Source organism: Protopterus annectens, chromosome 10.part0, assembly GCF_019279795.1.
Source record: "Protopterus annectens isolate FY-2018-M chromosome 10.part0, PAN1.0, whole genome shotgun sequence".
Classification (NCBI taxonomy): Eukaryota; Metazoa; Chordata; order Ceratodontiformes; family Protopteridae; genus Protopterus; species Protopterus annectens.
Window position 1 is genome coordinate 682,525,121 of NC_056744.1, and position 26,281 is coordinate 682,551,401.

The window sequence follows — 26,281 nt, forward strand, 5'->3', positions numbered from 1 at the left end:
GCCAAAAACAACCTGTAAGCACTTATTTTTTTTCTTTTTGATGATGTATAAAAGAATCAAGCTGCAGGAGAGTAGCTATAGAAGATTGGAGTTAATTAAATGAAACTGTAAAGTGTGTTGGTAAGATTGTCTAGGTAGTGCTAATAAAAATCCTAGACTGTTGTAAGATAGAAGTCAGGAAGACAGACCGAAGGTATTTAGCCATGATTGTTGATGCAATAATTAACTTTATATATTACACTGTGGTATACAAATATGAAGAAGGCTTAAGGTCAGAAATATCAAGTGACAGAGGGGGTGAAGAGAACTAGAGATAGTACAATGTAGGTTTTAGGGACTGACCGACTTCTATACTAAGAGGGACTGCTAGACAGAAAGAAGTTCAGTAAAGAGTACGGGACCATACAACTGGAGGGGGGAAGGGGTGTAAAGAGCCACTGTTAATCCTGGTGATGTGCTATACTTAAATATGGGTCACAAAACAATGCTGTTCCAATGTCAAATATTTAAAACATGCAGGAGTTGGTTTGCAGATGCTGAGCCCAGATGTGTCCACATTAGGAAAGCTGTGAAGTTGGTTTTAAGTTTCTTGAGATAGGGAAGATGTGTTTGTGACTGGAAACAATGGGCTTAGTACATAAGTTGTTTTGCACATGTTGAGTCCTGATGTGTCCATGTTAGGAAAGTTATAAAGGTAATTTTATTTAAGTTTCTTGAGATAGGGAAGATGTGTTTGTGACTGGAAACAATGGGCTTAGTTCATAAGTTGTTTTGCACATGTTGAGTCCTGATGTGTCCATGTTAGGAAAGCTATAAAGGTAATTTTATTTAAGTTTCTTGAGATAGGGAAGATGCGTTTGTGAAAAGGAAATGATGGGCTTACTATACAAGTTATTCTGCAGATGCTGAGCCCCAAAAACTATTAAGTTGTATTTTTTAGTTTGTTGAGATAGGGAAGATGTGTTTGTGAAAATGAAATGACAGGCTTATTACCTTGATGCAATATAAATGTACAGTTAGATATTTTGACTCTCATAAACATATGCACATTAGTGCAATCTTGCAGGACCCTAGCCAAGCTAACTAGTCCCACAGCGCTACAGTATTCTAAGGTTAGAACATATACCTAGAGTAGCAAAAGTTAAATCTATCACTAAATTACTGATAAAAACACAAAACCAGGAACCCAGAAGTATTTAGGAATAGCTAAGTGATGATTGCAGGACCTGAATTCTTGTGGCTCATTGTAGCCATATAATAATTGCAGGATTTGTGTTCACATGGCTTGGGGAAACTGAGGACTATTTGTAATACCTGATTTCCAAAAAAAAAGTGAAGTGGAATGTGAAGCAAAACTCACAATGTTAACAGCAGAATTGAAATGCATATCACAATAATTATCATGTTGAACTCATCATCTCTTCACTATTGTAGGGTATTGCTTTTAAACATGCACAATACTGTTTTTTTTACTAAGACAGTATTTGTTTTGGTAATATTGTAGTTTGGATTTAGTTTTTTTTTATAAATGCTGAGTTTCAAGGTATCATTCGGCAACATATGTCCTACTCCTGTTAACTGCTTATGCAATGATGGTATATTGGTGTTACCTTCTAGGTGAGTAAACAATAAAAGAACACAACAAATTATAGAAGGTGGAAAGCTCTCCAGATACAATATGTTTGCATTTATCAGCATCACTTTAAAAAGGACACATTTACCTTTCATGTTATTCACTCAAAATGTAATTATGAAAATTGCAGGGCCATCACAAGAAAGCAATAGAATGATAACTACATACCAGATTTTATACTTAAAACAATTACAAGGAGGTCTGCTTTGGCATTTGATTTCTGAAGCCTATACATCTTACAAGACAAGCTATACTGGGGCTGAAGTTCTCAATTGTACATTCTTTAAAAGTATATTTTCTCTTCAAAGAGCTAGCTGTTTAAAACTACAGTAGTCTTTCTTAAATTTTGAAGAACTCTTTCTTTTAACTGCTATTGTTGTCCAGGTATATTTGCCATTAATATTAAAACAACACAGTGGCGCAAACACAGTTTGATTATTGGAGTAATCACGGTCTTTCGTAACTGAACAACACTGACATTTCCGTTGATTTTATTTGTTACATACTGATTTGCAGATTATGATGCCAGGCTGAATATCTTCAAATTGTTAATATGTTTACTATGCCACATACAATGAAATATATTTATTGCTATTATTCTCACAAAGAAATTAAGTATTTTGATTCATCAGTGAAAGGGTGAGAAGTGGATTTGGCCTTTGTTATCCTGTAGTGTCTGGGCTCTGGGTGAGGCATATCTTGCGTCTAGTAATTTCATTGAATGTTCCTAACAGATGCCAGAAACACTGTTTGAAAATCCTGAGAGATTTTTTTTTTTCAAACAAGTACGCATTTGTATTCATGCTGCAAAGGATTTTATGACATTAGAACACTGCCCTTACACGTTGGTCTATCTCAAGAAATAGATCAATCGAATGCTAAATATTAAGCTTGATGAAGACAGTTCACTTTGGACAAGATCAATCTTTTCAACTGGCTTATCAGGTTGAAATTGTCCTATAAATCAATTGCATTTTTCTCTCTATGCGTCTGATCTGTTTGCTTCTTGCAGGTTTATAGGTCCATATAATATGCAGACAGATTGTACCATCTGCCTTATGTGTATATACATATATATCGTTTTTTACATTCCTTCTTTTTCTCTTGCTATCACTAGTATCTAATATTGCATACATTTTTTTCACTCACCCTTTTGTCTTTTGTTGGAGTCTTACCTTATGCTTTGTGAAATCTTCACTGTACTTTTATTTCCGTTTTCTTCAGCACATGTATGTAATAATTTTCTTATGCCTTGTCAGGCAGTTAGCATAGAGGATTACAATTAACAATCTGTGTCTGTAGTCCAGGAACCTCCACAGGCCTACTGTTTGACTCTGAGCAGGTCACATAACCAGGCAGTGCTTCTGGGATGAGTCAGACAAAAGGCCCATAAGGTTCACTTCTCTACCTCTTTTAACAAATAAAATTAAATAAACATACAGTTCTGCTGTATAACAGTTTAATCCATTTTCATGTTTAAAATGCTTCTTCTTTAGGAAATTCAAAGGTAGAACAAAATAATCTTAAGAGTTGTAAATGGTTACTACAATCAGTGTTAATTTTTGTAAACTGAAATCACTAACTAGCTATTACAATGTACTTGACAAGGGTCCCATCTTAGAAGAAATTGCTCCTTTCTCTATATGTACTAATTTGCTTAGTCTACTGGAAGAGCCCTTTACAAAGGTATTCAGTAGATTACAGGCAATGACAACATGCATGAATATGAATACTGGAAAATGGAAAATACAATGCCTTTGCTTAAAATTGGAAGTAAAAAAAATCCATCCAATTATACTCTGTAAATCTAACAATCTTTGCAAGAAAATTACTGAAAAAATTTCTCATACAAAAACTAGTTGATTTTATAGGTTAATGGGTTCATACCAGAATACTGATCCAGTTGACCAATCATAGCCTAGCCATGGATCCCACCAATTTACCAAGACTTGAATTAATATCAGACCCCAATAAGGGCTAGAAGGGCCAGAACAGGGCTGTACTTATGTCTGCCCATCCAGTCATCCATATCATGCTTAAAAAGGGTTATGGAGCTATTCTGAGGTATTCCCTGCAAAAATATCTATAATGCCGGCAGGTTCTATTTATGTTTTGGTGGTAGAGTGGGTGTCTTTGTTTAGAGTGATTTACATTTTGCAAACATGGAGGATGTTACCCTAGGCTCTGTAGGCAAGGCAGCAATCTCCTCTCAATAGCTGGCTACAAACAGAAGAGAAATAAGAGCACTCTAAGGTTGTTAGAGTAACTGAAAGAAGATATGGTCTTGATTTTCTTGGTAAGGAAATGCTGTGCTCTCTCAAGCTGGATCACATGAATAGCCATGTACATATCAAAGGGGGCATTATATTCTGTTATGGTCTAATTTCTTCAAGTCTTTTGGTTTTCTAATACCATGATGGGAATGGACCCCATTCTTAAGTCATTGCATGATTTTGTGAAGTTGTTTTGATCTTTGATGCTAGCCAAAAGTGCTCATAGCAGCACCCGCAATGTGCACATAATTGACTCCTTCTGCAGTTCATATAGAGTTGCATGTATTCATGACATATCTAAATAAGACTATACATTTTTTAAGACCCTACTACTATTGAAACTGTCTGTGTATCCTTCATCCACATTGCTCTTGTTTCTACCGGCAACATCCTGGTATTTTATACCTGTGTGTCTTTCTGTACATAAGACACTGTAATCACTGGGTGTAGCAGTTTCAATGATCAATGCTACTTTTGACTTCTTTTCATGGACTACTATATCTGGTGTTCTTGCATCTATTTTTTGAACTGTTTGTAATGGGTGATATAAACCTCATTATTCTCTATAATGCTTTGTGGCTCATGTTTCCAATGGTTCTCAGCTACTTCAGTATTGTAATGTTTGTAAAATCCCCAATGCAACAGTCTTGCCACATTATTATGCTTTCAATATACATTAGCATATCACACTCAGCCACAAGATGTGCTACTGTTTCCAGTTCTGTTTTACAGAACCTGCATTTTTCTATTTCACCCACATGTTCAATGGACTTTATTAACCGACATGTATGCAGTCCACTATTCTGGGCTACTAATATTAAACTTTAATCTTTTAGTTTAAATTTACCTTTCTTTAACCATTCCTGTGTTCAGTCCTGATCATCATGAGGTTGTTCCAGGAGTTTTTTATATTGTAACTATATTTATACATTTTCCACATTTCTTGCCTTCTCATCTGATCCTTCACCTTATACCCTTAAAACAATATCCCTAGACAACCATGCTATCCAATGGTGTCAATCGTATCTGAGTGGAAGACATCAGGCTGCCTTATGGCAGGACAAACTCTCCACCCTTCTATCCGTCACCCTCTGAGTCCCCCAGGGCTCTATATTAGGACCTCTTCTTTTTTCTCTATTTATCAATGACCTTCAAACTGTCATCCCAGAAGCAACCTATATACAATACGCTGATGACTCCACCCTGATTTGTTCAGCCTCCTCCCCCACAGATCTCCACACTTTATCCCAGCAAACCTTCAACATGGTTGAAATTGGCTGTCTAATCAGCAACTGATATTAAACCCTAATAAAACAAAGCTACTGCTCTTCTCCCCTACTCCTAAGTCCTCTCAACCTTCATTTACTATAACATCTAATAATGGTACTATAATCTCACCAGATACCCATACCAAACTGTTAGGAGTTATAATAGACAACAACCTTAAATACAACATGCATGTCAATCAAACAATTAAAACCATTAATAAAAAAACTTGGCTCCGTATATAAAAATAAACCTTTCCTTACCCATCTAGCCATGTCTGCCATCATCTACTTTCAACCCTCCTTTATGCCTCCCCTATACTCACTAACCTGAGCAAATCTGATCTCAGCAAACTCTCAAGCTGCTATAACCACATTGCCAGGTTTGCCAGTGGCACTGCCTATAGGACACACCACTGTCAGAACCTAAATCTCTTAGGATGGCTAGAATTCTCTAGACTAATCCAGTATAACCAACTTATTGTTGCATTCAAAGTTATTAACCAATCAGAAAAAACACCCTCACTCAAAAACATTATCCATCCCTACAAAAACATTATCCATCCCTACAAAAACATTATCCAGCCCTCAAAAACACTATCCATCCCTACAAAAACATTATCCATTCCTACAAAAACATTATCCATTCCTCAAAAACATTATACATCCCTACAAAAACATTACCCATCCCTACACAAACATTATCCATCCCTACAATAGCCCGAGGACACTTTGGTCATCTACTAAACTGTCGGTACAATCTGTTAAAGCTAACAAATCAGCTGGGGGCTCTCTGTTTGCAAATTCAGTGGGCAAAACTTGGAATTCTCTCTCGATCGACCTTACTCTAGAACCCTCACTTACCCACTTAAAAAAAAACTAATGTAGTATTTTAAAACTCACTGGGTATGCCCTTGCTCTAATCCTGACTAAATCCTCCTCTGCTACCATATGATAAATGGTTCTATAATTAATTTACTGTTTATTTACAACTGCTACTTTGTAACCTTACTAGTTATTGAAATGTGAGATTGTAATTTGTATCTGGAAATTGCTGAACATAAACGGTAACTTATACTTGTCTTTATTATCATTTATCTGTTTGTATGTTTGGAGCTTTTCTCCCCGGGCCTTCGCTGAAAATTGACATGTATCCAGTCGGACTATCCCGGTCAACAAATGTAAAATAAAATAAATAAAATAAATATTCTTTCATTTGTTTTTGGCACATTCATTTGCTGCCTGATTTTTGTCTGCTTCTGGTTTAGTTTCCATTGTCACTTGACACTGATATGCTCCTACTAAACTAAGCAAAGAAGTCATCTTAAATTTGTTTTCTTCACGTTTAAAACTTTCTCTATGTTTGAATCCTGTGAGGTTAGCAGATATGTATGAAGTCCTACAATTGCAGATCTATATATGCAATCAATTTTGAGGGGACACATAACTCCTTCAGAAAGAGGAATATATATAATATTAGTATACACAGATTTATATATATATATATATATATATATATATATATATATATCAAGTATTTGATAAGCGTGAACGTCTTCCTGATCCAATACCTGTTGGAGTCAGTCAATCACCCCAAAACTGTAAGTTAAAACAAGAAGAGCAAATCGGTATATAGCTTGGACTTTGTTCCTAGATGTCAGGACTGTTTTCTTCTAAAATATTCCTTACTGAGTTTTGTTCACATTTGTTCATGTTTTATTGTCAATCATTCAGCAATACCCAAATATTTATGCACTCCCTCCTGCTCAATTTCCTTTATATCACATTCCTGTCCCTGATCGATATTTTATTGATGCTGCACTGTTCCTACTTTAAATGTTGCTTTTGCACATTTATCAAGACCAAATGACATTCTTATATCATCCGAGAAAGTTTTGACAACTTTCAGTTCTGGTTTCAGCTCCTCATTTGATGAACTATACAGTTTCAAATCATCCACAAAAAGAACATGAGAAGTCTTCACACTCTGTTGCTGTCTGTGAGCCAAATTGTAACTGGGGAAATGAGATAACATTTCCCTGAATAGGTTAAGAAGGAAGGTGAAGATATACATATTCAGTAAAGAACAATACACTCTATTATGAAAATTTATTTTTTCAGGGTTGATTGCTTAATTAAAGTATTTATTTCTGGACTGGATAGTAGAAATAGACACTTAAAGAGCTATTGAGAAAAGTTTGCAGTAAGTGGAAAATGGAAACTGAGAATGACAATAGAAAATGAATAACTAACCATTTTTATAGACAGACTATAGAGATGATGGAGTGTTTTTTAAGCACTCAAAAGCTCGAGTATCTTGTTGCTTGAGATGTCTGTCACTTGTCCCAAACTCAGATATGAATTCAGGCAAGCAGCTTACCCAAAATATTAATAAAGTTCGAACAAGTAAGTGCAGCAGCTGTGGTAAGGGAGTAGGAGAGGTTAGGAGTAAAGATTTATGCAACAATCAGAAGGGGGGTTAGATTTAAGGAATGTTCATAGGTGAGTACTAAGCTAACTGCTCTTGTGAGCCATTTTAAGCCTAACAAATCATCCCTTGTGAGACTCAAACCCTGCATCTTGCATTTGTAAGGCAAACACCTTAACCATTAGGCCACCCTCCCAACTGGTAGAGAGGATTTTAGGTTTAGGGAGCAAAAAGGGAGTTTTAAGGTTAGGCACTGAGAAGGGAGTCATAGGAGTAAGGAGCAGTAAAAGGATTTTAGATGTAGAGAGAGGGAAATAAGTTTTAGGGTCAGGGCGTGAGAAGAATGTCTTAGGGCTAGAGTTAGGGTTCCGGTAGGACTATACAGTTTTGTAAGATAGGCTGCTGGAAGAGCTAAGTAGTTATGGTACTTTTAGTTAGTGCAAGTAAGAGCAGTTGTCTTTTTTGTGCAAGAGGCAAACAAGCATGTCATGAGCAAATAACATATGAGCACTTGTAGTAGACCTCAGATGAATGTCTTCTTTAGTACTGTCAAATAAATGAAATGGAATAGTAGCATGCAAGCTGAGTTAGTCCAGTCAGAACTTGCCTGCATTTACTAACAATCAGAAATTTACATCACTGGGCATGTATATGATGCCTGCAAAGTTTAACAAGTTGGACACGTAGAGTAAGAAATAGCTACTGTTGGAATTTTTCAGTTTTTACTTACACAAAAATCATTGGTAGCTTAGACATTTCATTTTCTTTTACAATGTCTGCATTTGGAGCGAGGTTGATTGCAAAAGCTTCAAAAAGGCACTATGCCTTTCAAGAGCAAACAACCAGAATAAGAAGAACAAATGTCAAAACAAATGGTATGAGCACTGTGGAAAATAATTAGTGCTAACTGCACACAGTGATATTAGTTAGCATCTGTTTCTTTGGACCCACCAAAGTGATTTTCTAGTAAAAGAGAAGATTCAAGCACTGACATAAGCTAGTTCAATGGCTGGACCACCTGGAATAGTAATAGTAATAATTGAGAACAAAAGCAACACTACAAATGACTGCTGCCAAGGGCAAACACGAAATTATACAACAATACTGCACATTTATTTATTTATTATTTATTTACAGTTGATTTACCAGGATTGTCCATTGGGCCCGAAGTACCCGTTTTCAATGGAGTCCTGGGGAGAAAAGCTCCTGAATAAAGATACAAAACATTACAGAAGTTTACACATTAACACAATCAGTCAAATTAATACAAATTGACAAAAACAGTGGTAAAAAACTTCAACAGTGGTTGACAAAAAGGGAAATGTGTGTTCAAGACAAAAAAACAGAGGAACAGGTGATTACAAGCAAATAATCTTTGGTTATGCTATATAAGACTAGCATTTCATTGTTGTAGAAAATGTGTAGTATTTAGAATGGAATACTAGAGTTTAAGAATTATTAGGGGGTTATTGCTTTAGCTAATTTATAGTTTCTGGTATATATGATGTGGTGCCTGTAAGAAGCAGGCTAGACTAGGAGGGATGAGAGCAGGAGCATTCCCAGGAAGATGTTAAGTGTGAGTGTAGAGATTTTTTAAATGCTGGAAGTTTAGCAGTGGTACGAATGGAGGGGGGAAGGGAGTTCCAATTGTGTGCCAGGGAAAAGGACAGCAGATTTTTCCCTGGCGAGTGAAGAGGTTTGTACAGTTCTATCAGATTTTGGTTATTAGATCTTAGGGCTCTTTGTGGCATGTGCATTTTAAAGGTGGAGCTGAGTGAGGGACAGAGAGATGGATGGAATATGAGTTTATGGGCAAAGCAGAGCTGAGTAAAGGTGAGATAGTTAGGAAGCTCAAGCCAGTTTAGTTTGTGGAGACATAGACAGTGGTGGGTAGATGCTTTGTGGCCAGTGGCGAATTTGGCAATTTTATTATAACATGAGGACAGTTTTGTTTTAAGGGATGATTGAAGATTTGTTAGAAGGGGAGCCCCATATAGAAGTGAAGGAATGAGGAATGTTGTAGCAAGAGTATGTTTAGTAGATGTGGAGAGGAATTTATTATGACGGTAAAGCATGCCAAGTTTATAATGGGTTTTCTTTATGTTTAGTAGTAGGTGGCTATTGAATTTGAGCTGGTCATCTATCAGGAACCCTAACAGTTTGCTTTCAGATACTAGTTCAAGAGGGGTGTTGTTTTGGCTGACGATAGAGAGTAGATTTTTGTTAATGGTTGTGTTTTTAGAGGGGGTAAATACCATAAGCTTGGTTTTAGATGCATTGAGTGCTAGATGATTGTTTTTCATCCATTGTTCTGTGGTAGAGAAGGTCTCTTGGGTTAATTTTAAGAGAGTGGGAATGGATGTGGCTGTGCAGATAATTGTAGAGTCATCTGCATATTGAACAAGTTTGGCATGGGGAATTGAGTGGAAGAAGTCATTTATGAATATATTGAAGAGGAGAGGACTCAAAATGGAACCTTGGGGGACACCAGTGGGTGTATTTAGAAAGGAGGAGATGGCTGTTTTCCATTTGACAGCTTGTTGCCTATGGGAGAGATAGTTGGTGAACCAAATGATAGTGACTGGGGATATGTTAAGGTTAGATAGCTTAGTAAGGAGAATATAAGTGCACTTAGTTTTTTTACTAGTCAGCTATATATAACTGGCAGTGCATACAAGTATCATTGTGAAATGATAAAAGCTAATCATTCACCCTGATATCTAGTTTGAAATGTTTAGAATAATTGTCCAAGGATCATACATAGGGTATTTTTATTCACAGAAAACATACTAATCCCCATTTTTAAACTTCAGAGATAAAAAAAGTACAGACATGGACTGGTCTTTGCATTACATGATCATCATCACTGAATAATGTGAAGCCTAATTTTGCAGTTACCTACATTCTGACCAAATCATGTTATGTCAAGTAATATATCATTGCTCAGACAGCACCAAATATCAGAAGAGTAGAGAAATAGAAACCTCCATAAGAATACTGTGCCATGAAGCCTTCCCAAAAAACTCTAAAAATCAGAAACATGTGCCCTTATTAAACCCTTTCTAAATAATCACATATCCAATAGCCAACTCTAATTATATAAATACATGTATAATCCCATACTGCAATAACAAACTAAAGAAATACAGAATAAATGGTGGTGATTGTAGTATAAAAAGCAGAAGGAGAAGGTAGTGCAACAAAAAGTAAACAAAAATAAATTGTTTTCACATGTGCTTGAACCCCCAACATTCCTGTATCCCTGTTACTATTAGGCAAAGATCAGTAGCACTATCAAAACAAACAGCTGGCAATCACCTGCTGTGTTTCTTCTTAAATTTTCTTTTTACATTGTTATTTTTTGTTTGGGTGTTCAACACTGCCTGAGAGATGATATACTATTTAAATTAAGGTGATTCAACAGGTATTTCTTAACATTCTTAGCTTTCTTTACAAAACATTGAAAGAAAAAAATATTTAATGATATGACATTTTATGAGTAGTATCTGCTAGCAAAAACTGGTCTGGTGAATGCACTATTAATATTTTAATAAAGGGTGTCATTTTTTCCTACAAGTTTGGTATATGAAAATGTGCAAGAAACAAAAGTCATCTGGAATTGATTTTTTCCCACTTTTAGCAGTTTTATGACACTTGTTAAATTATTATTTAATATTGATTAAAATGGTATATCTACAAATATAAGATGACACAGTAACTTGAAAATAATTGAATTAATACGTTAATTGAAAGGAAAAGATTTGGTGTGCATACAACATGTCTGCATCTATTAGATATAATATGAAGTATGCAAAATTTGCACATTTCACATTTTTTTTCTTGTATAGTCATTTTGTTAGTGAAAATTGAGTATTAGGATGTGTTGCTAAAATAATGACAAAGAGGGCATATAAATCTATAACAGCCATGATGTAAAAATACAGCTTTGTCAGTAAGAAAGATGTTCTCATTATAAATACAGTGCACAAATAATTGTAGGCACCATGCTTCTTTTGTAAATGTAATTTAAAAAGAATATTAGAATTCAGGTCTTTTTTTTACATAAAGGAGCATGGTAGACACAGATAAGGCAAGTGTATTACAATCCACTTCATCCTGCATAGAGCACAGACTAAAGTGCCTAATAATCACCCTCCCTGATGCTGTGGTACATTTAGCAAATTAAAAGTTAACAAACAAAGGGTTTCCATCACTGTAGTAAAATTAGAGGTGATTTCAAGAATGTGTTTTGTATCTTTCATTTCATTTGATCTAATCTGTTTAGAAATTAAATCTTTTCACTTATAAGTTCTGACAATATAACTGTTTTAGGGTGTTTTGAAGAACAATTTTGATTAAATGGACAGAGAAAAAAAGATATGCCTACATAACCTCAAGTTTAATCACACATGCAAAGGGAAAGAGCTTCTCCTTGGAATCTGACAAAGAACAAATAGCCAAATAAAAACAATCTGCAGCATCTCCATGCAGAGTGTAAATAAACTACATTTGAGAATCTTTTAAAATTTCTGTAACTTTGTTAAATGTATGCCTTCTTGCAGTCAGGCGAAATGAGAGCTGCAGTAAGGAGTTAAACTTTTTTTTTTTATAAAAGATGTCCTTAGTCATCAGTTACTGGGTGAGAACTAATTAGCCAAACCACGTCTAACATTGTGATGCTCTTCAATATAGAATTATCTCTCTCTCTCTTTCTCGTACTATGTAATGCAACTACCTCACATTTAATTCAAACAAGAGGCTGATTTATAAACATTCACCATCAGTCAATGTAGCACTATCTGCTGTCAAGTTTTATGAAGCCAGCTAATACTGATGAATTACAGTCAGCAAAGGAGCTTCTAAGGCTGCAAGTAGAGCTACATTTTGGAAAAGATTGTTACTTTTCATATTTAGCCTGATAAAATCGTGTTAAACTGCTATGTTAAAATATCACCATAACATCAAATAACATCTTTCAGATGAAAGGACTTCAGTAGCAGCAAAAATATCACATTTCTCAACTGTACTGAACTGAAATCACTAACTATTTAAAGAAATGCCCAGTTCTTTTCTTTATATCAGAGGAGTAACAAGGGTGGGATGAAGGGTACAGGTTTCTCTAGTGTTACGGGGCGTGATATTCAGATGCCAGTTTGTCCTCTATGCATTTCTCAGCATATAGACATTAATGCCTGTGATGCATTTTCAGTCATAACTGAAGAGCTTTAGCACTCCATGTCTGGCATATACAGTAACAGCTTATTGCAACAAATGTCATGTTGTACACTATTCCTATGGTACCCTTATTTTTGGTCATATCTAATCATAAATCAAAAACCTTCTCATTTAAAGAAGCTTAACTCATCATAATAAACACTTCTGAATTCAAGGACTTTAAAAAGACAAACCTATTATGATGAGTTTTCATCATTCAACTGAAAGATGTTGAGTCCCTGTGTAGGCCCTGTTGTCACTTATGCAAATTACTTTTACGCCTCTCTAGCAAACAGTATAAACCAATATGTACCAAATGTATTGAGCAATGTAAAAATAAATCACCTTGCCTGAATGTCAACATGAATAAGCCCTATGATAGAAGACAAAAATTATTCTAGCCTTTACTAAATCCAAATTAAAAATTATATCAAAAAGATCAGAAAACATCGGAAAGTTACCATAAAGAAGAGCAAAGCAGAGCACAGATTACAATTTGCATTCAAACCTATGGATAATCATAAGTATTTATTTATTGTCTGATGATTAATAGTCATTGATTTCTAAGTTCGTAAGTTAGTACTAGGCTGTTGAACAGTTAGACCATTTGTTGCCTAACCACAGGAAGTACCATTACTATTTCTCCTTTTCCACGAGGGGTAGAGGGATCAGACCTGGAGTGAATTTACAGTTACCAGTCCAGTCATCAGTGTTGTGTTTGAAGACAGTTAGGTAGCTATTTTACTTATATAATGGAGTCTGTTCCAGAAGAAAGGAATTAATTGAGAGAGAGAGATAGAAGCTTAGATAAAGGGGGGGAGAGAGAGAGGGAGAGAGACACAAAGGGAAAGATCCCATTAAGAGGTTCTGTTTATGTTTAGGTGGGAATTTAAACCTTCTGAGTGGGTATTCATGGTATTACATTTTTTTTTAATTGTAAAAGATTACACTGGACTGGGTTATTTGAGGCCTTGTAAGCAAGGCAGAGATCATCCATTAGTAGTCTGTGTGGGCTAGAGAAGACAGGTCCAATAATCTGTATAGCACATGAAAATTATGCCCATGGTTCTCTTGGTGAGGAATCAATGGTGTTCAGAATGGAAGAATCCATCCTGGGTTAGACAAACCTAAAGCATGATTAAATTTTGGGCAAGCCATACCAGATTGCTGAACTCTGCTATGGCCATTAACTAAATTGTAAAAAATAAAGATTTAATGCTCAAGCACCAATTATCAGCATAATTAAAAGTGATAATAATATAATAAAGAAATACATTATTATTTTAATATTAATATTTTTAATAAATAAAACATGCTAACTACAGCTTTATGCCATATTTTCCCAGTAACAAAAAGGGGACACTTGTTGCAAGGCTTATGGCACAAACCTTCCAGTCTATGCAAATATGGGAATACGTAGGCTCATTGAGGTATGGCAGGATGTCAGAAAATGCAGTTGACATCTGAAACAAAATGCAGTCAACTTCTGAAACATCCACCTTTTATTCAGACCAGCCTCAAATGACATACATGCATTGAAGACATATTATTTTAATAAAGTCTAGCTGCTAAATTCATCCTTCTTACTATCAGCCAGATAAATGAAGATGCCAAGGTAGTTTGCATGCTGCTGTACGAATGGCCATAGTGAAGTACGGCAAATATCCTGGGCAATCCTTAAGACAGAAAGAAGGAAATATAAATCAGCAAATACATGAAAAGATTACAGTAACAATAATGCTTTCAGGTATTACATTTAGTACATGAATATTTCATACCAGTAATTTATTTTTGTTTACTTATCCTTTTGGTTTTTACAATGTGGCTCTGGTGAACATAACAGAATTTTCTAGGGTTGAGAATCAGTTAAATTAACCTCTCAATAAATGTCAGTAATAGACTTTATCACTGCATTCAGAAATATTTACTACGGTAGCATTGTTAGAAACATATGTTTTTCCATTACTGTTCTATAAATATATCATTTTGCAGCAAATTCTAAACATTCAGTATTCATGGAGGAGAACTTTAGTCAGTGTCACTAGTTCAGTAATCGACAAAAGAAAGCAGTATGTTGCCAAAAATATAATAATTTGAAAGCCAGAGCAAATTGACTTAAATCAACTTCCAATGTCATTCAGATTAATGCGGCTAAAAATGTAAATAGTGTTCCTACCTGTGGGCAAAATGCAGATCCCTCATGAGAAGGATACAGTGTTATTGTATTAAACCAGAATGAAAGAACAATGAGAGATCTCAACATTTCAGAGACTCCACAATGGCAACAGGATAAATTCCTTTACTTTTTTTCACAATTCCACTGTTGGCAAGTATGTTATGGAATTTTGTAATTCTATCTTCATTTTTTTTATTTTCTAAATATGAAATGTACAGATCGTAAATAGAATTCTGACAAGGGAAACAAATAATTCAAACTGTCTAGATCTGTAAAGTGGGTCTTAAATTTGATTTGGCCATATTAAAGTCAACCTTACATATACACCTGTATAGAATTTTCTTAGTTTGTTGATTTTGAAGTTACAATATAAGGTGTTTTATATATATATATATATATATATATATATATATATATATATATATATATATATATATATATATATATATATACATATATATATATATATATATATATATATATATGGTTCCCCTTTATAATCACAAAATACTGAGATCTCGAATTTCAGTATTTCGCGACCATAAAGGCGATACCTTCGAATATCGAACCTTCACAATCCCGAAACTACAAATCCTGAACACACAGCATACACCACACCACACATAAACAACAACCACACTACAAAACAAATAAACACACAAAACAAAACACCACACATCCACATACCTACACTACACATAAGCAGGGGGGCATCCAACAATTACAAACTCATACGTTCACTTTCCTACCTTAACCCACAAATACAACTTACAATCTCACATACACTCAAACTCCCACCCAAAACCCTTACAAAACACTCACCTACCTTAGATTCCACCTTAATCCATACAATACACCGAACAACATCCAAACCAAACAGTGCACGTTTTAAACCAAGTCTGTAGTGCAACTTCACTTATTTGTACATAAATGTTGAGATGATACTCTTTCCTTCTTCTCCTGTTGGGGCCTGTATAATTAGATGCCCTTACATTCATTGCTGCAGTATTCTTAAAATATGGGATTCCCTGCCATGAAAGCCTGATGTCCACCCAGTTTACCAGAGACTCCTGTTGCTTTAAAGGTACACCGAACATCACCGCTCCTTGCATAGCATAGGGCATAAAAGGGACATTCAGGCCTACCATAGTCAGAATTTCTTTGCCGCCTCTCCGAACATATCTTTTCACTGTTGGTCTGTTTACCTGCATCTGTTTTCTGACAGCTGAATGCATTTTCATTCTCCAGTAACTACCTACGCCTGTATGCTGACTTCTTTGCAGCTGCAGATAAGTGCCCCATTGGTTTTTTGTTTTTTCTTGTCTTGTTTTGTGTTCCTGGTGTTAATGTCATCCAGAAAGCATAAATACCAGTGTGGGAGACAGATTCCCCATAAAGACTGCCATGATAAGTGTCTTTTTTTGTCGGTGAGCTTCTCATGACCATACGTCTTGTTCAATTTGTCAGGTGCTCATCCCAAAAACCCTTCACAGTAGACTTTCTTCCCTTTCCTTGTATCTTGAGAACCAACATCGTAAGCTTCTTGCTGAAGATACAGTGGAAGGAATCTCCTCCCTGAGGGTCATCCTTTAGGAAGAAGAAAGGTGAAAAAGGTACAACTGGAATCTTCCTCTGTCCATCCTCTGCCAGGTGTTTCTCCCAAGGTCATTACAAACCCATAGGCTCGCCCAGCTGTGTTGTCAGATTTCTCTGCCATGACCATGTTGTAGGACTGTGAGGATTTGGCTTGCAGCATGTTTGAAGAGGCTTTACAGGCATCCGTCTCGGATGTTCAGGAGAACAACAGTTGAATTTTCTTTATAAAGTGCACATAGAAATTCATCCTAACATTAATAGTACTACCACACAACCATAAAACATTATTATTTTATTAAACGGGTGACATTTAACACTGAATATTTTATATAATCTATATTTAATGTTTAATAATTCATCAACAGTTTTGTACTGTATATATAATTATTTTAACTTATCAAATTATATAGTTCAATAAACACTTGTATAACGTATAAAGTATGTATATATTATTTATATATATATATATATATATATATATATATATATATATATATATATTTATATGAAGAACAAAAAGACCGATAGCCCAAATAGATAACGAAAATAATCCCAACAGGAAGGCAGTAGTCCACTCTTAATACACTTTGAAATAAACTCTAATACATCCACTTCATAAAAATTCTGGTTTATTAAAATAAAAAAGAGAGAAAAAACATTAGCGCTTTCACAGAAAATCAACAGCTTCAGCAGACATATTACATTCAAAAAACCACCATGTTTTATACTAAATGATTGCATCAAACAATTAATCTAACTGGTTGGTTTAAAGAGATACCAGCAGTTAATAGTAGAAATGCATCATTCAAAGCGCTTATATAAAAAAATTAATACAAAATCTATAGTGTGCAATTCCCCAATTTTGTTCTTGATTTTCTGTGAAAGCGCTAACGTTTTTTCTCTCTTTTTTATTTTAATATATATATATATATATATATATATATATATATATATATATTACTTTCATATTTTTACATAGCTTTGTACAAGTATGACAATTATTAATTTTTAACAAGTGGTGCAATATGTTTTTACCTTGGAATTGGCAGATTTTTATTACACCCATGAGGATTACTACATCACCAATGTTTGTTATATTGTTAGGTGTTTATACTGTTGGGCTCATGGTTATGCATGTTTTTTGGTCTGCATTTATGAAGTATGAGTTAATTTGCTACAATATACTATATAATATAATATAATATAAAATTATATATTTTTATAGTGAATTTTTGTATATTTTCTGTGTATTTATAATTGTAAGGGCTTTATAGTTGTCATATAGTTACAACATACAACTGATTTATGAAGGGTTAGACTGCGGTGGTGTTGCTGCGGTAGTGTTGTCACCTCATAGTAAGATGCTGTCCTGTTCGATTCTCAGCTAGAGCATCTTCTGTGTGGAGACATGCGTGAATGGCTGTACCTTCATTGAAGGTTGTGTGTCAGGGCTGGCAACTCGGCATGTAAAAATTTACTGCCTATCATTAGCGGACCGGAGTTCCGCTGTGGCGACCCCTAACCAGGAAAAGCCGAAAGGCACAACAGCAGCACATGGGATATTTTTGAATTAATTGGATGACCAATGGAGTGAAATCAACTAGTATATCAAGTGTAAAGCTACTGTGGCAGATGATTCTGATGAAATTTCCTGAGTGGAGATGAACGCTTAATCTGCCTTGTTTTATTGCTTTATTCTAATACATTTTGAATTAAATGCTTTTGTTCATGGAGCCTGCCTTGTGTGAATCATTTGGAGTGGACGTTATGTGTTATATATTCTTCTGAATAGAAGATATCAACAGAGGGACAGCTTTTATTAATACTTGGAACAGTGTTGGTGTTTTGAATTTTCTGAGGGGCCCAGAGTAGTTCCTCCATTTTAAGTTGGGGAAAAGTTCCTACTATGGTTCTTGACTGTTGTCCTTGGTCAGAGCCTTCTCAGTTTTTTGGAGGGGACATTCCCTTAAAAAAGAAACAAAACCTTAAACATGTTTCTTTTGCCCTAAGGGATCTACAAACTGACTGGCAGGCCTTTAATCAGGGGCTATTTACTGCTTTAATGACCTTAATACCTCCTCAAGGGGTTTCAGTTCTTGCTCCTCAGTGGTCCTCTACTCCTGTTAAAAGACCTAGAGAACAGGATTCTTGTGAGGATGAGTCAGATTCTGAAGATGAATCCCTGACTTATTCTACTCAAATTCCTTCTCCATTGGACTATGGGTCAAAGGAGGAAGAATCTATTAGTCCTAATATTCTTTTTGAGGAAATTTCCTTTGGGGACTCTAGGATGATGGATTTTTTAAGTGGGATTGTGCTCAGGTCTCTGATATCCATAAGAGGTACTATGAATTGCTGCAGTTGGAATCTCCTGAGTCTGTGGCTATTCCTTCAGTTCTGGCTGCTTTGCTGGATGCTTTTTCCAATGCCTTTCCTGTGCCTGATTCTCTTCCCCTGCTCCCAAGAAACTTAACAGGTTTTATAGGGCTCCTGAGGATTGTTCTGTTTTATATAAATGTCCTGCTGCTGACCCCTCTGAAATGTCTGTAGCCTCTGATAGGCCATCTCAGTTGCTTCCTTTGCCCAAGTTAGTACTTATATGAAAAGATGTGTGACTGGCAAATAAGAGCTGTGCTAAACAATAGGTTGCAGGAAAAGATAGATGACAATTTGACTAGCGATGAAAAGATTTTGTTAAAAGAAATTGTATCTAACAAATTAATTAGGGTAATGAAACCGGACAAAGGAAGGGGTTTAGTAGTAATGGATGGGGTTGATTATAGTGACAGGATGTACTCTATACTCTTTGCAGACACATACGAGGAAGTTTCTAAAAATGAACTGAATATTGCTTATAGGAATATTAATTTTGTTCTTGAATAAATGTTATTAAACGATCAACTGACACCTCAGCAACATCAGTTTTTCACTGTACTACATCAGAGAATCCCAATAATATTTGGTATTCCCAAGGTTCATAAAAACATCCAAAATCCCCCCCCTCTGTCCTATTGTGGATGCATCTGGTCCATCACCTTCTCTATAGCAAAGTTTTTTAGACTACCAGTTAAAGAATTTATTGGTTGGCTATGACTATATTTATAAAGATTTGTGGGATTTTGTATCTAATATTAGACACGTAGTATACCAAGATGATTTAATATTGGTTACAATTGATGTTTGCGATTTGTTTTCTGTGATCCTACATGAAGAAGGGATGGATTTGTTTTTTTAATTTATAAGTCAGAATGCTGCTTTTTCCACTAATAAGGCTAACTCCTTGAGAGAGCTTATGGAAGTAGTTTTAGAAAACAATTTTCTGAGCTTTGAAAACCAGCTGTTCAAACAAGTGAAGGGTGTAGCAGTGGGGGCCATATGCACCCCTGATTTTGTTAATATTGCGCTAGCCCAGTGGGAAAAGCTATATGTTTTTTTCCTCTGGATTTAACAACAGTTGGGTATTATACGGGAGATTCTTGGATGACATAGTCATATTTTGGAAAGAGGAGTAACTCAATTAATGGAATTTTTTGAATACATTAGTAATGCAACTCACTATTTGAGATTTACATTGGAATTTGACCTGAACAAGATCAATTATTTAGATGTGATGATTTACAAAGTTAGGGAAATAAAGAGGTTTAAGTCTAACCTTTTTTATAAACCTACATATTTTAATACATTATTACATTTTCAAAACTGTCATCCTCTTCACCAGAAGACCTTAGTCAATGGACAATGTGTCTGATTAGCTAGAATGGTCTTAGAAGAGGACATGTTTTTGGACCAGTGTAGGGTATTAAATGAGATGTTTCTTAAAAGAGGGTACCCCCTATAGATTTGTGAAGAAGATTTATGAAGAGGTTAAACAGAAAAGAAATCAAGGGATATATAAACCTCTTCTAGGGATGATTAACGGAATAAATGAAGGGAGTTTGAATTATGTGAAGGAAGGAAATGAACTAGGAAATAAGATTTGTATTATGCCATACAATCAGGATTATTATTCCATTTGTAAAATTCTTAGAAGTAACTGGGACCTTTTTAGAACTGATTATGACTACCTACAAGTAGTGGGTGATAAACCAAAAATAGCTTACAAAAAAGGAAAACAGTTTTAAACAGATGTTAGACTGTACAAGGGGAATGGGCGGAAAAGGGAAAATGTCCAAGTGTGGCTCTTGTACCCAATTTGAGAACATTTTAGTTTGTAATAGTATTAGAATTAAAGGGTATAAGGAAATTCTCATTCCACATAGATTCTTTTGTTTTTCTAAGGCAGTGCTCCATATTGCAAAATGTCAGTCATGCGACAGATTCTATATAGGAAAAACTAAAAGGGTATTGAAAGACAGGCTATTGCAGCATATGTATGAAATAAATAAAATGGACTGCAAAAATGCCCTTTATAAACATATTTTGAAAAACAAAGACCATTGCTTTAAGTTTTGTGTGATTGACCAATGTGATTTGGGATCTGGTGGGGGGGCACCAAATGATGTTTTTTTTTAGATTACTTAGAGTTTCAATGGATTTTGCAAATTAGTGTAACAGACCCCCTGGTTTGAATGAGAATGTATCTATGAGCAGTATTCTTAAATTAAAAGCTAACTTCTTTACACAAATATGTCAATAGGAGGTTTTTATATTGTGAATGTAACTATTATTATAGGATTTTTTTACATATTTATGTTTTTGGTGTTATGATTGTGTTTCAGTGGTTTTAACACTGTAATAATTTATTATGTATTAAATAATTAAAAATTTAAACATTGTAGTAGAGTTGGTAGGAAATGTATTTAATGAGTTAGATAGGGTTAAATTACACCTTGGTAGGTGTTTCAGGTGCAATTTATAATTTAGAATGTGATTGGAGGGATGGTTTTGAACATGTGATTTTTTTAATGTATAAGTACTTGTATTTGATGTGAAAAAAGTATTCTGATGAAGTCCACTATACTAAGACAAAAGCGTTAAATGTGATACTAAAGTGTGTGTTTTGGTGTACTACCCTGGTATCTTTCATCTGTTTTTACTAGTTTTTGATTTGGTTTTGTTTGTTCATTGTTCTTTTTTATATAAATGTCCTGCTGCTGACCCTTCTATAATGTCTGTAGCCTCTGATAGGCCATCTCTATTGCTTGCTTCGCTCAAGTTATTGCCTTCTGACAAGGACAGAAGAGCTATGGAAAAGCTGGGTAAGAAGGTTTACATTCTGCTACCCTAACTTTTAGGGCTATTAATTATCAGACCAATATGTCTAGGCATGTGTTGGCTCTTCTTTCTTAGATCTGTCAACTTATTTTTGATTTTCCAGACTCTGAGAGTAAAACTTCTGTTCTTTCCTTGCTAGAGACTCCCTCTCAAGTTGTTCCTCATTCTATTAAATGTAGTTATGATGTGACAGATGCCTTTTCTAGGGCTGCTGTTTTTTCGATTAGTGATAAGGAGGTATTCTTGGCTTAGGCTTCAACCTCTTCCTGATGATATTAACACTGAGTTGGTGGATGCTCCTCTGGATTCTAAGCTTTTGTTTGGGGAAGTTGCTGCTGGTTTGATTAATTCCCTTCAGGAAAAGGGAAAGGCCTTATAAGAGCTTAAACATGTGTTTCTTTCTCCTGTGCCTACATTTCAGAGAAACTACCCTGCTAAGCCTGCCTTTGTTCATAGGCAATCCCACCCTTCTACTAAAGGTATGAAGAGTGGGAAATGGGGTCCTCCTGCTAAGGATCCTAAGTTTTCAGGGACTCTGAAGCCTTCCTTTCCAGAAAAAACAGGTGCTGTATGACTATCCATCCTTCCCAGCCACATCCCTCTTTCTCTTTGCCTTTCTCTTCCTGTTTGACTTCAGATCACTCAGGTTTCTTGGGTTCTGTCAATCACTTGTCAGGGGTAATTCATGGTGTGGAAATCCCATCCTCCTTTTATGGGCATTCCTCAGTCTCTTAGGGAACAACTTCACTTTTCCCAAAGGTTCTTCAAGATCTCTTGACTCAGGGTACTATTCAAGAGGTGTTTGTGTTTCAAAGGGGTAAAAGGTTCTACTCCAGACTGTTTCCAGTGCTCAGGAAAGAAGGCACTTGGAGACCTGTTCTAGACCTCTCTCATCTAAACATTTTTTCTAAACGTGCTTTCCTTTTGGATGTTGTCCCTTCAGATTATGTTTCCTGTCTTGCTCCCTCAAACCTATATGGTGTCTCTGGATCTCAAGGATGCTTAACTCCATATTCTGATCCATCCTGTTTTCAGGAAGCTTTTGCATTTTTCTGTTGTTTCCTGGCATTTTTAGTACTCTGCTTCGCCCTTTGGCCTTTCATTTGCCCCAAGGGTGTTCACCAAATGCCTTGTTCCTGTGATTACTTTTTGCTTGCTTAAAGGGATTTAAATATTTCCTTACCTGGATGACCTGTTGATTCAGGCATTCTCTCCAGAGACCCTTTTGCAAAATCTTCATGTTGCCATTTCCCTTCTTCAGAGTCTGGGGTTCACTATAAATTTCAAAAAGTCTTCTTTGGCTTCTTCTTATGATCATGTTTTTCTGGGTTGCAGGATTCAGATGGTGCCAATGCAGGCTTCCCTGCCCCCTCCAAAGGTCAAAACTCTCATTTCTTTCTTTCACACTCTTCTTCCTCTGGCTTCCATTACCACCAGGGAGTTCATGAGAACTCAGGATTTCATTGCATCCACCATTCCAATGCTTCCACTAGCCAAGCTTCACATGAGAAAGTTTCAGTGGTTTCTGAAGTCAGTATGACTTTAACATGCACATCCTCTAGACTTTGTAGTTCCTCTTATTCCTTGTCTCAGACAGGAACTTAATGGGTGGATTCAGCAGTCGTCTCTGAATCCATGGAGCCCTTTTCATCTCCTTCTTCCCTCTCAGGAATTGTTCATAGATGCTACAGACATGGGATGGGGTGACATTTGGCTCTTTAAAAGTTCAGTGGGTGTGTCACCTCATCAGCAGAAGGAGCACATCACTGTCAAAGAGATGATAACTCTTTTGCTGGCTCTTCAGGCCTTTTATCCTCTTTTCTCTCCAGGGCCTCTCAAGGTGTTCACAGACAATACCACTGTGATGTGGTATATCAACAAACAGGGAGGAATGAGATCTTATCTTCTTTACCAGTTGGCATTTCTGGAATGGGATCTTGCTGTCAAGTATTAAGTGACTCTTCAGGCAGTTTATATCCCTTCCAGTCAGAACACTGTGGCAGACACTCTGAGCAGGTCCTTAGCTCAGTCCCATGAATGGATGCATCACAGTGGTGTGTTTCTAGACATTATTCACCGGTGGGTTACTCCTCAAATGGATCTTTTTGCCTCCTTCTGAACAGATAATTTCCTCTGCTTCGTGCCGTAGTCACAGGTCCTCTGGTGTGGAAGGTGGATGGCCTCTCATTTTCTTGGAAGGAGATATTTCTTTATGCATTCCATCCCCTTCCTCTCATTCTGAAAGTCCTGTTCAAAATTCACAGGATGCTCCCAATATCTTGTTGGTAACTGCATTTTGGCTGCAACAGCACTGGTTCCCTCTTCTTCTGCATTTAGCCAGGGGCAATCATCGCAAGTTACCTCACAGGGTAGATCTACTCTTACAAGACACGGGGTCTTTCATCCATCCCCACATATCCACACCTCAACTGACACTGCAGGTGATAGGATTTTGATTCCTTGTAGACACCTTTTTTCTAAGGGCATGCTGCAAGTCATGCAAGAGGCCAGGAAACCTACTAGTGAGAAATCCTACTTATCCAAATGGAAGAGATTTTCTATTTTGTGTCTCTCTTATAACCTGGACCCACTTACTGTGGATGATCCTTTGGTTCTCTCTCTCTTATTTGTGTGAGTTGCTCAATGCTGGTTTGGACCATTCCTCTTTTAAGACTCACTTATCAGCTAGCAATGCTTGTCTGTCTTTTTCTACTCCTTTAGCTTCTAGACTTCAGGGGAAACAATTTCTTAAAAGATCCCTTAATATATTAGACCTCTCATGAAGCCTGTTCCTCCACCCTGGGATCTTAATTTTATTTTGGAGAAGTTGACTCAGGCTCCTTTTGAGCCTGCTGCTTCAGCTTCCTTGCAAAATTGTTCCTGGAAGAATGTTCTTTATTTAGCTCTTACTTCTGCCAGATGGGTGTCTGAGTTACAAGCCCTTATGTCTTGTCCTCCTTTTTTGATCTTTCATGAAGACATACCCCCGAATTTACTAATCTTGTGTGTAAGACTAGATTAGTCTCACACGGAAGCGACAGTGTAAGAGTATGATGGCATATTAATAAGGATGTGCTGCCTCAACTCTAAAGTTTACACAGAGCGTGGACAAGTGTAGGGGGCGTTTCGGACTGCCGAGCAGTCCAAAAATCCATGCCCCTGCAATGAAGAAATGCCACAATTTCAAGTTACATGAGTGAGTCCGCTCACATGTGTACAATGTAACACTACACTCCCTCATATGTTAAACAACTTACAAAATTAAAAATAAAAAGATTTTTTTTTTCTTCCGATATAGTTGCTCGTATTTGCGCGGGTTTGTGTGGGTTTGCCCATTGCTTAGCTACAGTTAGCAGCTTAGACACCAGAAGAGGATAATAAGAAAACTATATGCAAATTAAGCAAAATAGCGATAGCATAGTGGTTAGAGCCTTCGCACAAAGAAGAGGCATTCCCAGTTCGAGTTCCACTACTGCACGTTCCATTTTCTGTGGGAAATCTGTATACAAAAATATTTCCTGACATTTTTTATGTATAAGTTTTGTAAAAAGCATCGAAATGTTAAATGTAGTAGTGAACGGATTTTATATATATATATATATATATATATATATATATATATATATATATATATAAATATGAAAGTGAAATGGGTATGCATTCTGAGGCATGAGTACCCGATTTTAAGCAATATAAAGCACTGCTAAACACATTTTACCATTATTGAGCATATTTAAATACAATTGCATGTAGCTGCACACCGTGCTAACCAGAGCAACTGCAACGTTTTTGCGCGTAGCTGTGCACCGCTCTAACCAGCGCAATGTCAGCAACATTGGGCAACGTCGAGCAACGTCGAGCAATGTTGGGCAAAGTCGGGCAAAGTTGAGCAAAGTCGGTTAAACATGCTCACACCTCCTTTACTGTACTTTAACCAGTCAGGTCTGCCCAGCAGGAAAATAAAAAGCAGTGACAGGGCTCGAATGCAGGATGCTGTGCACTATAGTCACAGTACTTAACCACTAAGCCATGACAGCATTTCACAAACATGCACTTTCAACAGACACATATCTATCAAAGGAATTTTAAATATTGCCAACATCAGCTAAGCAGGTATGCCTACAGCTGAGTTTTTCCAAAACTGGCCAATCACAAATAAGTGCAGGAAATGAGGCATATTTAAGCTCCACAGGTGGGAATACTTGCTATAACTGGTTGTAGGTTCCTTCTGCAGTCAGCATGGCTGGTGTTGGTGAAGGCACTCGATTTAGAGCGCAAAGCTGGGGCATCCAGGAGTCCAAAGTAATGGTTTGGCTCCTTGTCCACAATCAGGAGGAAAGACTCCTGTGGGGCCAGTACCATGGTACCCAATATAAAACGGAGGCCTGGAACAGTCTTGCCCATGATCTCACCAGTGTCACTGGTGTTCCTTGGACTGGTGAGCAGGTCAGGCACCATTATTCTGCCCTGAAGTGATGTAGG